Source organism: Eurosta solidaginis, chromosome 4, assembly GCF_040869045.1.
Source record: "Eurosta solidaginis isolate ZX-2024a chromosome 4, ASM4086904v1, whole genome shotgun sequence".
In the NCBI taxonomy this organism is placed as follows: domain Eukaryota; kingdom Metazoa; phylum Arthropoda; class Insecta; order Diptera; family Tephritidae; genus Eurosta; species Eurosta solidaginis.
This window is the reverse complement of record NC_090322.1, coordinates 29,284,086-29,298,162: the sequence shown is the minus strand read 5'-3', so window position 1 is coordinate 29,298,162 and position 14,077 is coordinate 29,284,086. Positions and strand designations below refer to the sequence as shown.

At 36.9% G+C, this 14,077-nt stretch overlaps 1 protein-coding gene across 8 annotated transcripts in view; it reads right to left on the bottom strand.

Annotated features, from left to right (window-relative positions):
• The window catches only part of sov (small ovary), a 79,461-nt gene that overhangs the window by 25,877 nt on the left and 39,507 nt on the right, over positions 1-14,077 (bottom strand). The window lies entirely within an intron of this gene.

Here is a 14,077-nt window from a genome sequence, read left to right as displayed (position 1 = left end):
GCATCGCAAACGTTTCCGAGAATTTGATGGCTCAGATGTCTCTGATACTCCTATCACTGAATATCCCATTTTGCGTATGGCACATGCCGTTTATCGCTTACAGATATTGGCGTTCGCCAGACGTTCTACAAGTAGAAATAGTTTGCAGCGTTTCGTAGTGCTCCAATTAGGGAATTTGATGTTATACAAATTATAAGCAGCTACGGCAGCAACATCGATCATATTGTAAAAGTTTTTCTCTTGCATGTATATGTAGAAGCCAGCTGATCCAGTATCGACGCCGCCCTTATATTGGTTATAGACCAAGATAATGAAAGGCTTATTTTTTGTGCGGAATCAACCTCTGAAGTGTGATGCAGAGTAGATAGCATGACAACAATTTTTCCTTTTTTGGAATCTAACTAACCGAAGTCAGATCTTTGTTGAAGCTAAAGATGCTAATTTCTGCCTGTCTTCCTTTTACTGCTAAAAGCTCTTTGGGTATATCTGCCTTATTCTTCCAAGTTGTTCCTAAAATAGTAGTGTTTTGTGTTAGCATTTGCTCAGCTAACTCAACACTTATGAAAAAAACTATCCATTGGTAAACTTCGACCTATAAAAAGTATATGAGAAGAGAATAAGCCAATATATAAGATGTCAGCCGATGTGAACACTTAACTTTTCGAAGCCACGGTCCAGTTATTCTGTTTACTAGGGACATTGCGTAGTTTTGTGCTCTTTTGTCCGTATTTGGTTGATGACCAATATATATTTCGTCTTTCATTGGATAACTGTTTGTTGCGTCACAGCACCAAAATATTTTGATACCGTACTTCCCTGGTTTTGATGGTAGGTATTGACGGAACGAACAACGCAGTCGAGTGGTCACTAGCTGCTCATCTACAGTTAAACAGGCAGAAGGTTTATATATGTCCTTTAGACGAGCCTGAAACATATCCCAAATATCTCGAACAACACCAATTTTATCGGAAGTGTGCGAAAATTGACGAATCGTATAAATAGCGGGAATAGCTGGAAACTCTTCAAGGACATTGTTGCTCGATAAATTGTACGATTCTCAGTCTGATTATATGTTGAAATTCAGAATATCTTGAGCGCTTCGGCTGGGTATTCCCTGTACAATATCTGCTATTCTTGGCTGAGTCACTGGGCTGCATCGAGTACTCCATGCACGTCCATTCTTACCATATATGTATGTAGCTGATGGGCATGAGTTTCTAATGCAGACATTTTACCTTCTTCTTGGGTTTCATCCTCTTCCCCCTCTGAGAAATTTATCACATCGATATAATCGCATTCGTCAAAGTCTGAAAACACTTCCTCAATATCTTGAGGCACATCTTCACTGAAAACTTAAATTTTTTACTATACCTGCGTAGCAATTATTGAATTATATGTTTTCGCTTCAAATCCAAACACTGAAATGGCGTTAGCAAGATGTAAAAAGAAGAAAATTCACATTTCGTGGAATCGCCGTTAAATTTTAAATTTAAAACGGCCAGTATTTAAACAGATTCCTTTTATTTTGTATTGATGTTTCATTGGGGTCACGTTGACCCCCAAGAGACAGCGAACGTGATTTTATGCATGGGACAGACAAACGGTTAAGAGAATCATTTGATTTTCGGCCCCTGGCTAGCGACCATCGAACCCAAATTTCAAATGAGTAGCAATCGCTCGTTCGTGAAAAAATTGGTTGAAATGTAATGTTTTGTATTTATTTCCAACTTTCTTGATATCTTCCAGTAATTTTAAATTATTTGTATGTTTCGATTATACCTTGTAAATCTCTTAAGCCTTTTTCCCGGGAGCGAGATTCGAACCAGCTTTCTTGCCATGGTTGAACTGGGGCCTTATTATGAACCTCGATTCGAAAGAAATTGCTTTCGCATTTGAAAAAGAAATGTATATAAATTGACAGCCTTGGAATCGTAATTCAATTCGAAGCTCGAGTTACAGAATAAATCCCCTGTTACAAACACATCAGCCAAAGCCATGCCTTTGTTGTTGTCTAACTTGTCCCAATTGCTACCTTTGCATAGTTTGTTCTTTAGACAGTATCTATATACTTTTTGTATGTTATCTTGTACCAAAGCTTTAAGGCCCGAACACATAAGAAGAACTTATTTGACTATCTCCATACAACCACATGCAGTCAACTGCATCATCGTGTGCTGACAGATGAGTTGACTGCATGTGTTTGTATGGGGATCGTCAAATAGGTTATTCCTGTGTTCGGACCTTTATTGTTGGCGCTTCATTTTAAGGCCGCGGCATAATGACATTTTTCATATAGATGCGTTTAACACAAGCAATGTATTCCAATTACATCGCCACAATTAACCAAGATATTTCGTTTGTAAATATGAAGGAACTTCAGACTTGGCAATTGAAGTTTATTTCGCTTTTTTTTTTTCTTTTTTCTCAGACGTTGTGGCAGTGCCCTCAAGTTTTTTTTTTTGTTTTTGTTTTATTAATTCATACATAGTTTTTTTTTTATTTCTATTCTAATTCTTGTTTATTTTATATTTATAATTTTTATTGATTCCGAGTCTTTGAGAGGCAGTGGCTTCTTAAGCGCCGAGATCTAAAACCGCTCAGCTACAGATAAACTCATAAGCTGAGAAATATAGATTCACAAAATACAATAGATTAAAAGTATAAATATAATTTTTTAATTATTAAGAGAAGATATAACCGTCTTTTTTAAGGCAAAGAATCCGAAACATCAATTATTCTCGAGTGAGAGTTATAATCTTCACACAAACATAGAAAAGGTTCGTGTAGTTGGAAATTGCTTCTGCATTGTTTAAGAATTATAGGTTTATAATGCCTTGAAACTCGGCAAGGAACATTCAAGTTTACTTCGTTCAAAAGAAATGGGCTTGAAATCGATCCATTTAAAAGTCTAGCCATACATAGTACACCTAGCATTTCTCTACGACTTGCAAGGGTAGGAAGATTTATTAGTTTTAGCCGATTAGTGTAAGGAGGAAGATTATACGGAGAGTCCCATTGAAAATTTCTCAAGGCGAAAAGTAAAAACTGTTTTTGAATTGATTCTAGTCTATCCACATGAACTTGATAACGCGGATTCCAAATTATCGATCCATATTCTAATATCGGCCTCACCAATGATGTAAAAAGGCCTATTCACATACAAAATTTCGCGAAGCATTGTTATGAACATTCTCCCTATACAACAAAAATACTTGCCAACATATTTTGTGTCGTATTCGATTGTTATATTGCAGCTTTTAATTGCGAAAAATATTAGAAAAGTTACCGACCAGTGGGAAAAATAATTTCACTTGTACGGTGTGCCAACACCCTTAGCCAAAGCGAATGCCAAATTCTTCTTCTTATGCTTTCTTTGTAACAAAATTTTGGAGTTTGCTACTTTTCCATGTCAGATGGTGCCAGTGTCGCTCAATCTACCGTTCTCCATAAAAATACGTGCAATCTACTCATAATACATAAGATTGAGTAGAACGCATCTATATGAAAATCTTCTTATGTGTAGGGGCTTTTAGGAACTAGTTTAATGATTGTTTGATATTATTTGCTTACAACTCTCAAAATGTATATATTTAGGTGCAGATTGGAATTCAATCTGTTAAATTGTTTCTCTTCTTTTAACCAAATTTCGTTTTCCGCATGTTATATTTATCCTATAGACAAATTTAACAGGTCATTAACCCACTCATTGGTATTCATACAAATTGTGAATGTTTGAAAAAGCGTTCACAATATCACTTCTTAAATCGATCTTCGGATTCTTAATAATTTACCCAATACAATTTTCCAACGTTTTTCTACACGACTAGTTTATCGTATTATTTAAAGATTTCAAAATGTTTGCCTAACTGGCTTCTCATATTTTCTCTATTAACGAGACTTTAACAATGAATAATAATATGGAGTCAGATTTTCTAGAAATATTTAAAAGTTGGTTCGAAACACAAATGGGCAATTTATGGCAATTCAATTTATTTACCGCGAGCAATCAAACCTGTTCCATTCTTTGGCCATTTGCGACAGCCATTCGCCCTTTTAGCTATTATTTGACGGATATGTAGGGTGTTGAGATAATGGCGTCGGATTTATCTCATCCAAAAGCAAGCCATTTCCGTTAAAAAGACAGCTAAGCAGCTATCGATATTTTTTCCGGAAACGGATATTCTCTGAATTCTTTACTTTAGCACCCAACTGCTAAAACTCGTCCAAAAATACCAAGAAACGTATCAAAAGATGCGCTTTGAATACAGGACCACGAATCCGAAAGCGGAAATTAAAAATTTACTTCTGTCAAAAGGCGAGTTTTAGCGGGTGTGAGCTAAAGTGTAAAAAAATACCTATCTTTCCGCCTTGGTGGCCTTCGGCGGCAATTATAAAAAATTACCATGGGGGTCCAAAACTATATCCGCACAAAACACTTTTTTTCACAATTTTTTGGATGAGTTTTAGCAATAAGTGAGCTAAAGTAACGAAACACTTTTCAAGTAATATTTCAACTTTTCGACACTCCTTTTCCGTACTACGCGTTGCGAACAAGTTTTATCGGTTTTTAAATTATAATATTATTAAAATAAAATTATTTAATCTCAGTTTTATACTTAGTAAGTTACCAAACCGTCATTTGCAAAACATTTTATTTATTTCTAAATTATTTCTTTAAAATTTCTAGTTTTACACTTTTGATATTTTTACACATTTTTTATTTTTTTGTTAATAAATTCCTATGAAACTGGCATTATTTTAAATGAACAAATGATTTTATTTGATTTTCAAAGTATTGAAGCATCAAAGTGCCTAAAATCGAATGCTGAGTGGAATATAGATATACGCCGCCGCCGCCGATTGTCAAAAATATCAGCGCGGCGGCGGCGTACGGCGCGTTACTACATTTTCTTATCGTTAAGACTGTTTAGGCCATTTATTGTTCATGTCGAAAATTGGTCGCATATGGTCGAAAGTGATATCAACGGATGCGCATCACTGTCAGTTATAAGAAACTAGTTGCGAAATTTAACTCTTTCTAACTGTTCAAAGGTTATTTAAACCCTCCGATTAGCGGTGAATAAATTCAACATATCTTAGCGTTGTCGTCTGGCCAGACGAAATTTTATACTTTGGACTTTATCCACAAATGTTTGCATTCTTATTTAAATTTTGAAGAAAAATCGTCGCACACTGTAATAAGTCTGAATTTTTATTGATAAATTTCGAAATGAATTCGATCTATGAGGTTTTATAGGCTTAAAAATATGTTCGTCTAGCAAGGCGACAACGCTAAAATGTGACAATCAACTTTGGTACAAAAAAATAAATAAAATAAAAAGAAAAAAATATCGATTTCGGAATTATTATAAAGACCGCCTCTAAACTTAAAAAGTCACTAAAGCTTTTTATGATCGGGTGGGTAGCAGTAAAGTTATTCACGAAAATAAAGCCTTCTCGTCTGGCCAGACGCCACAATCTATCGGAGGGTTAAAAAAAACAGGCGCTTTCGATGTCAGCTTAACACTCCTTTGGAATGTTTCTTACCTCATACTTAAGTTGAGGATATATGTACTTATGAGAAGGGTTTGAAAAATCACTTGGTCTTACATTCAAACATCTGTTGTTTATTTGCGAAACTATACAATAGCGTCTGAACTGTTAATTTTGATTTTCACACTTCATCCTTCAACACCCAAGTCTCCCGGTTTTACATTTCCTAAAGTTGGCGGCCCTATCCAAAACTAGTCCCTTGGAGGGAATCACATTGGTTATAGCCTATCAACCAATTTTAAATATCACCTACACGTTACGGCTCTTTTTACAAATGTGAATACGTAGGCACAATGTACATTTACCAGGTGAGGCTTTGTCCATCGCAAGAACACTCAAAGTGGTGAAGCAAAAGCTTTCCTAAGACAGTCAAACTAATGACCGTGTGTGCTGCTACCTAATGTATTGGATAGTCGAACTAGTCTGAAAACTGAAGCTGTCATCCATAATGAGCTCGTATAGCATAAGGCCGGAAAACAGCAGTTAACATCTTTGAACTTAAAATCGGTCGACTTTCATTCTAAAAAATCTTTTTGATTTAACGAAGACTATTGAAATCAATGTTGTGAACACAAATGTCTGAAAACTTTCGTCTACATTTTAAAAAATTTATCCAGGGTCCTTGTAAACTTTTAATTATGTATGTAGATGCGCCGAGGATTATACGATTTTCACCCATGAGTTACGCAATGACATTCACTTAGACTGCTTATGATTTCGAGGGCGGCATCATTGGCCGAATAGTCACACCCTAACGTTTCAAGGTGTTTCTCTGGTATAGCTCGAAAGCATAGCGCGAAAAAAACATCCGTTTGAAAATCTTCGGAGCTACACCTAGAGCTTCTAGGAAAGTGACGTCGACGAAGGTATGAGTTCGAAGTCGCAGTCCTATAGCTTCTGTGCTGGCATATGGTGTGAGGGCCAGGAGGCGTGGTAGCGACTGGTGATCGGGATTGTTACTGTTCGCACATCGGGAATTGTAGCTTTTAAAAACAGCCGAAAAAACTGGAGGTGCCTGGTGCCACGAGAGTCATGAGTATTATTAGAACATTAATAGCAACCGCAAGTGGCCTTTCTGCGTGACCGCCAAGGAGCCACAAATGATTTAAAGAAATTGTGTTCGCGACGATTATTAGAAGTTATGTAGGTGAAACTACGCTTTGCACGAGATATACAGACAAAAGTGTGACGATTTTAGGTATCTCCAATTCCAAAGACCGGGTTAGGTTCGAAGCCTCTCTGGAGTAAGTAAACGAGGGACAATCCCTCCGCAAGGAGCTACTCCTGAAAATAGTTGAACGAACTGCGAGATTTTGAGGCAAAAACCCGGATCTTTCCGAAATGGCACAAAACGTTGATTTCCTTAAATACATACAAGCAAAACCTTTCCTAAATATTATTTTTTTAAATAGAAAAATCAAGCTTTTTAAAGTAAGAACACCGGCGCACGCCGGCGCGCCGCCGCCGCCAATAAAGTGATCGGCGTAAACCTCTAGTGGAATATCACCCTATCGCGGCTGCTAGCTCGAAAAAGCCTATCTAAGAATATTTCAAAATTTGTTTCAAAAACGCTCTATCTCGGAAATCGGTTGAAGGACACCACTTAACAGATTTTCTTCATCAACGCCCCAGCTAATGTCAACAGATAGGGCGTGATATAGGGTGATATTCCACTCAGCAATCGATATACTATCTCGGCTGCCGTTTCGAAAACACTCTATGCAAAAAAAATTTCGAAAAAAGCTATATTTCAGAATATTGGACAATTCTTGCCAATAACACTGTGGAATAAATTCAGGTTAGCCAAAGTTAGGTCGATTCTGAGAGTGAGGGGTGAAAATACAGGCTAAATTAGAAGACCCGTATCGCGGCGTTTGTTTATGTTACTTGGAATTTTTTTTTAATGGACCTTCGAACTTTGCAGTCAAATGCAATAAATTTCTTCCCCTTCTTCCTCTTTTTCCTCGTCTTCCTCTTTTTTGTTTCCAACCACCGCGCAGGTAGCGGTTTTTATTTATTTCGTACATACGAACTAATATCAAAAATAAAGATTCATTTAAGACTCGAAACTCAGCCGAAGCTGATGTCTTTTAATTTTCGCTCGGTGGTGATAAAATTCGCTATTAATTTTTTTGGAACGTATTTCATTTTGTGAGTGATTTAAGTTAAGTGCATCGGTTTCATAAAAATAACAAAAACAACATTGTATAATATATATTGTATTGTGACGAATATTAGTATCACAAAGCGATACTACCATCTCTAAGCCGATACTATGCAGTATGTACGTAAACAAATCAATCATCATTCACACATGTATGTACATACCAGGCAGCATTGTGAATGATGACAAAGTGTGATCTCTTCTGCATAAACGTCAAAATTCCAAAGTGATTGGACCACCTGATTCGTATTTGACTATCGCTGTCTCATTCTGTATCTCTTTCTATCACCCGCTGAAGATAGGCGCCGCCATATTGAACAGCCTGTGAGGCAGTTGACAGATAAGAGATCACACTTTGTCATCATTCACAATGCCAGGCAGAACGTCCATGGTATTTTGGCCGTCAACGCCACTAACGATCTTGACAGCCTCGCCTTAAATGCAGACAAAATTTATGAGGAGAAAAATAGCATAATGTCAGTGACTACCAAAGTGGAGCCCCCAACAGCTGACGGGGCAGTAGCATACAACGAAGCACAAAAATCGTTTGCACATAACATCGAAGAATTAACTTCTCAGGTACAAGCGCTCACGACGGCGGTAAAAAGAACAAAAGATGAAAGTGCGAGAGAGATGGGAGAGAACATGTGCTATTATCACAGACGATTCGGTGCACAAGAAAAGAAGTGCCGACAACCCTGTAATTTCCGCAAAAGCAAATTAAACTAACAAGGCCGTCGGTCATCCTCGTAGGCACAGCTGACGGCCCGTTCAATTTGCGTCTACAAATAACCGATTTAAAAAATTGTCTCAAATTCTTGATCGACAGCGGCGCCGACATTTCGGTGCTACCCAGGGAGTTCTCAATAATATTCCAATAAATTTAAAGAAAACTGATTTCACTCTCTTTGCAGCAAATGGCTCTATAATAAGAACTTACGGCTTACACCAACTAACGCTCGACATTGGTCTGGGCCAAACTTTCAAGTGACAATTCACAGTCGCACACGTTGCGCATCCCATATTAGGTGCCGACTTCATCAAACATAACCTGCTCGTCGATCTACGCAATCGGGGCTGGTGCACTCTAACTCAAACGTTACTAGGTCACAGTCTCCACGACTTCAAGCATCAATGCAAGAAATGACGGCCGCACACGTTACATCCGCCACTTATAACAGTTATGTGGAACGCCTCCTCCAGGAGTTCGAGGGAATCACCAAACCGACTAAGCCCCTCACGCCTAAGCATAGCGTAAAGCACCACATAACTACACAGGGTACACCCGTCGCAGAGAGGACGCGGTATTTGCGTTCCGTCAAAGAGCGAATGGGCCAGCCCACTACATCTCGTGCGAAAAAAAGATGGAAATTGGCGCGCTTGTGGTGACTACCGACGACTAAACAGAGTCACTGGATCTCACGCGAGCATACTAACGTAAAGGCACCGTTTACCGACCGGCCTCCTCTATCCGACCGTTTTAGTTTTTATTGGTTTAAACATACAAAAAATAGCTAAAAAGCCGTAAAACCAACCCCATTCGATTCGAGAAATCATCGTGCGTCAATTGTCAAAACTTGAGTTTCAAACGTTAACGGATACTCTGTCAGTTTAATAAAACCTACGCAGCAGTACAGTTCGCATCAAATTTGATGCGAAAAAAACATAAACCGGACAAAAAAAGTAGTGAGATTTTTTTAAACTATTCAGCGGTAAGTTTGCCATTTATTTATTTTATACGATTTATTATGTTTTAACGTCTTTAAATTTTAATATGCAAGAAAAATTTTATTATCTTAATATATTAATCGGTCAATTAATTGTGGACGAAAAGAGGGGCTCTAAAAAATATTAACATTCCTAATACCGACCATTTGGTCGGTAACAGAAATTTTCAAGTTTGTAACTTAAACTAATTTTATATTTTTTTATGTTATTTTGTGAGTGTTTAGTGCTTATTTACTTATTCTTTAAGATATTTTTTTATAATACACCGGTTCCCGACCTATTAATACTTTAATGGATTTTTAGTAATTTACGTTAAAGTTTGCTCTATTTTTTCGCTTTATTTCCAATTCATTTCGAAAAACCAATCGGGTTTTGAAGTCCTTTACTTTAATTTTATTAGATATAATTGCGTAATTACTATATTGCTAGATTCTTATAAGTCCGTAGAAGTAGAAAAGTGCTAAAAAATTTGAATAAAACTCGGATTCGAGGATTTATTAGGTAAATTTGGGTTTGGTCGGAATCTGGATACGATTTATTTCGCTGTCCCTGTTTCCGTCCAACTCCGGTGCTTTTGGTTTTTGTGTGCTTGTTTGAAATCGCATGTATTTTTTCCAGGTTATTCGTCATGGATAAAAAGAAAAAGTTGAAGTATTCGCAGGAGAATATGGAAAAAGCGTTACAAGAGATAAGAGAAAAAAATGAGCATAAACCAGGCTGCGAAAATTTACAAGGTTCCAAAAACAACGATATTAGACACATTAAAAGAAAAGTATAAAAATCCAGGCAATATAGGGGGTCCAACGGTATTGACAAGCTCTGAAGAGATGTATCTGGTGCAATGGATTCTAGAATTGGGTGAAGTTGGTTTTCGGATAACGAAGACCCAGTTGCTGGACTCTGTCACTAAGTTAATTAAGAGTTTAAATCGTAAAAATCCTTCCAAAGATGACAAACCATGTAAAAAATGGTATAATGGGTTTCTAGCTCGCCACCCGGAAGTTTCGAAAAGAGTTCCACAATCTCTCACAATATGCAGAGGTATGGTTTCGGAGAATAATATTAGGAGTTGGTTTTCAAAAATACGGCAGTATTTTGTGGAAAATGATATATTGGATCTTCTCCAAGATCCCAAACGTATCTTCAATTGTGATGATAGTGGTTTTTATCTGTCGCCTCAAGAAAAGCAAGTATTGGTCACAAAAGACTCGAAAAAAGTATACAATCGTACTGCTAACGACGAGAAAGAGTGTTTGGCGGTTTTACTTACAGTAGCTGCTGATGGGGCAATACCTCCTCTATTAGTAATGTTTCCATATAAACCCTATGTTTCGTCGTATATCACAGCCAGCATGCCTAAAGGGTGGGGAATGGGTCACTCTGATTCTGGGTGGATGACCAGTGAGGCATTTTTTTAATACATTACAAATGTCTCACCCATGGTTAAAAGAAAAAGGAATCAAAATACCGGTCGGTCTTTTTCTGGATGGTCATTCATCCCACATTAACATTAATCTGAGTGAATACTGTAAAGAAAATAAAATAATTTTGATAGCATTTTATCCCAATTGGATGTAGGGGTATTTGATCCTTTAAAATGTTTTTGGCGCAATGATGTCCGAGAATGGTGTATGATAAAAATGGGAACGAATATTTTACATAAGTCTGTAAATGCAACACTTTCGCCTGAAATTATTTCAAAAGCATTCCAAACGTGTGGCTCTATCCGTTTAATGAGGATGCTATAGATTTCTCGAAGTTAGTAAAAGAAATTCCCAATGACAAAAATAACAACCTAGCAGTATCTACTCCTAATCAACTCGTCAAACACAACACAGATGAGAGTCAACCATGGGATTTACTAAATGAAGTTGAAGCGCGTTTGAATAAGGAAGTTGTGAATAAATTTAAAAATTTTGACTCTGAAATTGATCTTGAAGAGAGATTTCTTGAACTCTACAAATTCTGGAAAAAGATACAATCTGAAAAAAAAAATAATCTATGAATGAATCTTCCTTACAAAATAATCTGCCTAGCAACATATATCAAACTGCTTCTGATATAATCATTACTGAAGATTTTTGGTTAGCTAATGATGTCGCAATTGAGGCAACAATCGAACCAGATGGTTCTTTAAGCATAGTAAAAAAAAAAGCCCAAGCAAGAGATTCAGCTTTCAATACAGATTTAAACCTTCAATATATATACTGTATATACTGTTCAACCCTCTGTTTCAAATTTGAAGTACCAGTTACTTGAAACTTGTTTGCAAAATTGCGTTGTGATCATTATTTTTTTATGTATGCAATCAAATTTACTCTGTATAAATTCTATTCTGTATATATTTTATCTACTATTAATTTGCTTTATTGTAAATTTCATAAATTATTATTTACTAGCTCCTTCATGAGTACATTTTAACACATTTTCAACATTTTATCTTTTGCTTACTTCTAAGTTTTTAATTGAAATTGTCAAGCGTTTAATTCAATACTGTTTAAATATTACTTTAAAATTGATGACTGATTATGTTGTTTATATCGTGTATTACATCTGAGATTTAAGTGTCGGTATATTTGGTCTGTATAATCTGTATAATTGTAATTTGTAGACTGATAAATAAATAAATAAATAAAATAAAATAAATAAAATATAGGTTACAACAAGAGCAAAAAACACCAGTCAAGATATCAGAAGACAACAGACAACGCCACCGGGTATCCTACACCTTTTAAAAACGCCCTTTTTTGGCCGGGAAATATAGAAAAGAAAAGAAAGATAACAAGGGTCAATTAAAAAAAACCAAAAATGTATCCCACTGTAGCAACTAGCGACCAATTCATGGAGTATCAACGACGAGTTGAGGCAGAGAAAGTAGCTAAAGAGAAGGAAAAATTAGACAAGAGCTCAAAAAAGGAAAGAAGAGAGCGAGCAAACTAAGGCAAAAAATGAAAAGAGCCAGCGAGCTAAGGCAAAAAATGGCGTCAAAGCAGATATTGCAGAAGCGAAAGAAAAAATTGAGTACCAAGAAGGTGCGTTTGTTGTTGTGCAGTATTAGGGAGAATATTTTCCCGGTATTGCAACCGAAAATATAAATAACAATTTGAAAGTAAAGACAATGCCGATGAGTGGAAATTACTGGAAATGGCCGGTGAAAGACGATATCCTAGTCTATGATATTTCAGACATAATTTGCAAAATTTAAGGTCCGGCTCTAGTATCAAGCCGTGGGACTTATGATGTTCCGGAAGTAAGCCAACTCCAACAGAAGAGTAGTCTAACCCTCCATTAAACGCATTTAAGTAGTTGTGTATATATGTATTAATTTATTTTTGCTAATTTTATATAAAGTTTTTAATAAATATTGAAGTAATATTCAAAAATATTGTGTTTTTAAAAATTTGTTCTCCTATTCTGAGCCGTATTGCTGATTTTACAAGAAAGGAATTGGGTGGTCGGAATCTAGTTACTTAGTGATCGGATACAGGAACATTTGTAGTCAGTCGGTCGGAAAACGGTGCTTTCAGATTATTTTCAGACTTAAAAGATTAAATCGAAAAACATATATATTTAAGCTTTTATAAGAAAAAATTATGCATATATTTTCAAATTAAGGTTCCTTTTCTATCAGAAAACCATATTTTATAATAACCTCTAGGGTTTTTATTTTATCTTTTGAGCGATGGAGGAACACAAAAAACACCTAAGAATGGTGTTCGACGCCTCAGACAGCACGGCCTTTCAATTAATGTCAACAAATGTTCATTCGCACAACAAGAGGTGGTCTACCTCGGACATACAATCGACACAGCAGGACTTAAGCCAACCACTCAGCGCATAGAAGCAATGCGAAACTACCCGAAACCACAAACAATTTATGAGCTTCGACGTTTTTGGGCTCATGGAACTTCTATAGGCTAAACATTCCTCGAGCTTCGGAAATTCAGGCTCAACTAATCGCCCTCACTGCGGGAGCGAAAAAGAACGACAAACGTCCGGTGGGATGGAATGAAACAACATCAAAAGCCTTTGCTGACTGTAAAATGGAATTGATAGATGCCGTCCAGCTGGCATACCTAGAAATGGAGGATGCTTTAACTCTTCGCTGCGATGCATCTGACCAGGCAATAGGAGCGGCACTGGGCCAATCTATCAACGGTGTGATACAACCTTTAGGGTTATATACGGCTAAACTCAGTAAGACTGAACGAAACTATAGCGCCTACAACCGCGAACTATTAGCTATCTTCAAAGGCATACGCTTCTTTAAACATCTGTTAGAGGGCCGAAACGTTACAGTTATTACCGACCATCGCCCACTCTCATTTGCGTTAGATCAAAACTCTGATAAGGCTTCGCCCCGGCAACAACGCCAACTTCAGTATATCAGTCAGTTTAACAGCACGATAGTACATACACTGGGACAAACACGGTAGCCGATGCGCTGGCGCGGATTAATACCATAGACCTCCCTGTGAGCATATCAGCTAGAGAGATCGAAGACGAACAACATAACGATCAGGAACTACACCATCTGCTACGTTCAAGTTTAACATCTCTGAAACTACGCAAATTCAAAATTGATGATTCAGATGCCGAGTTGTATTGTGACGTATCGACGGGCAAGGCAAG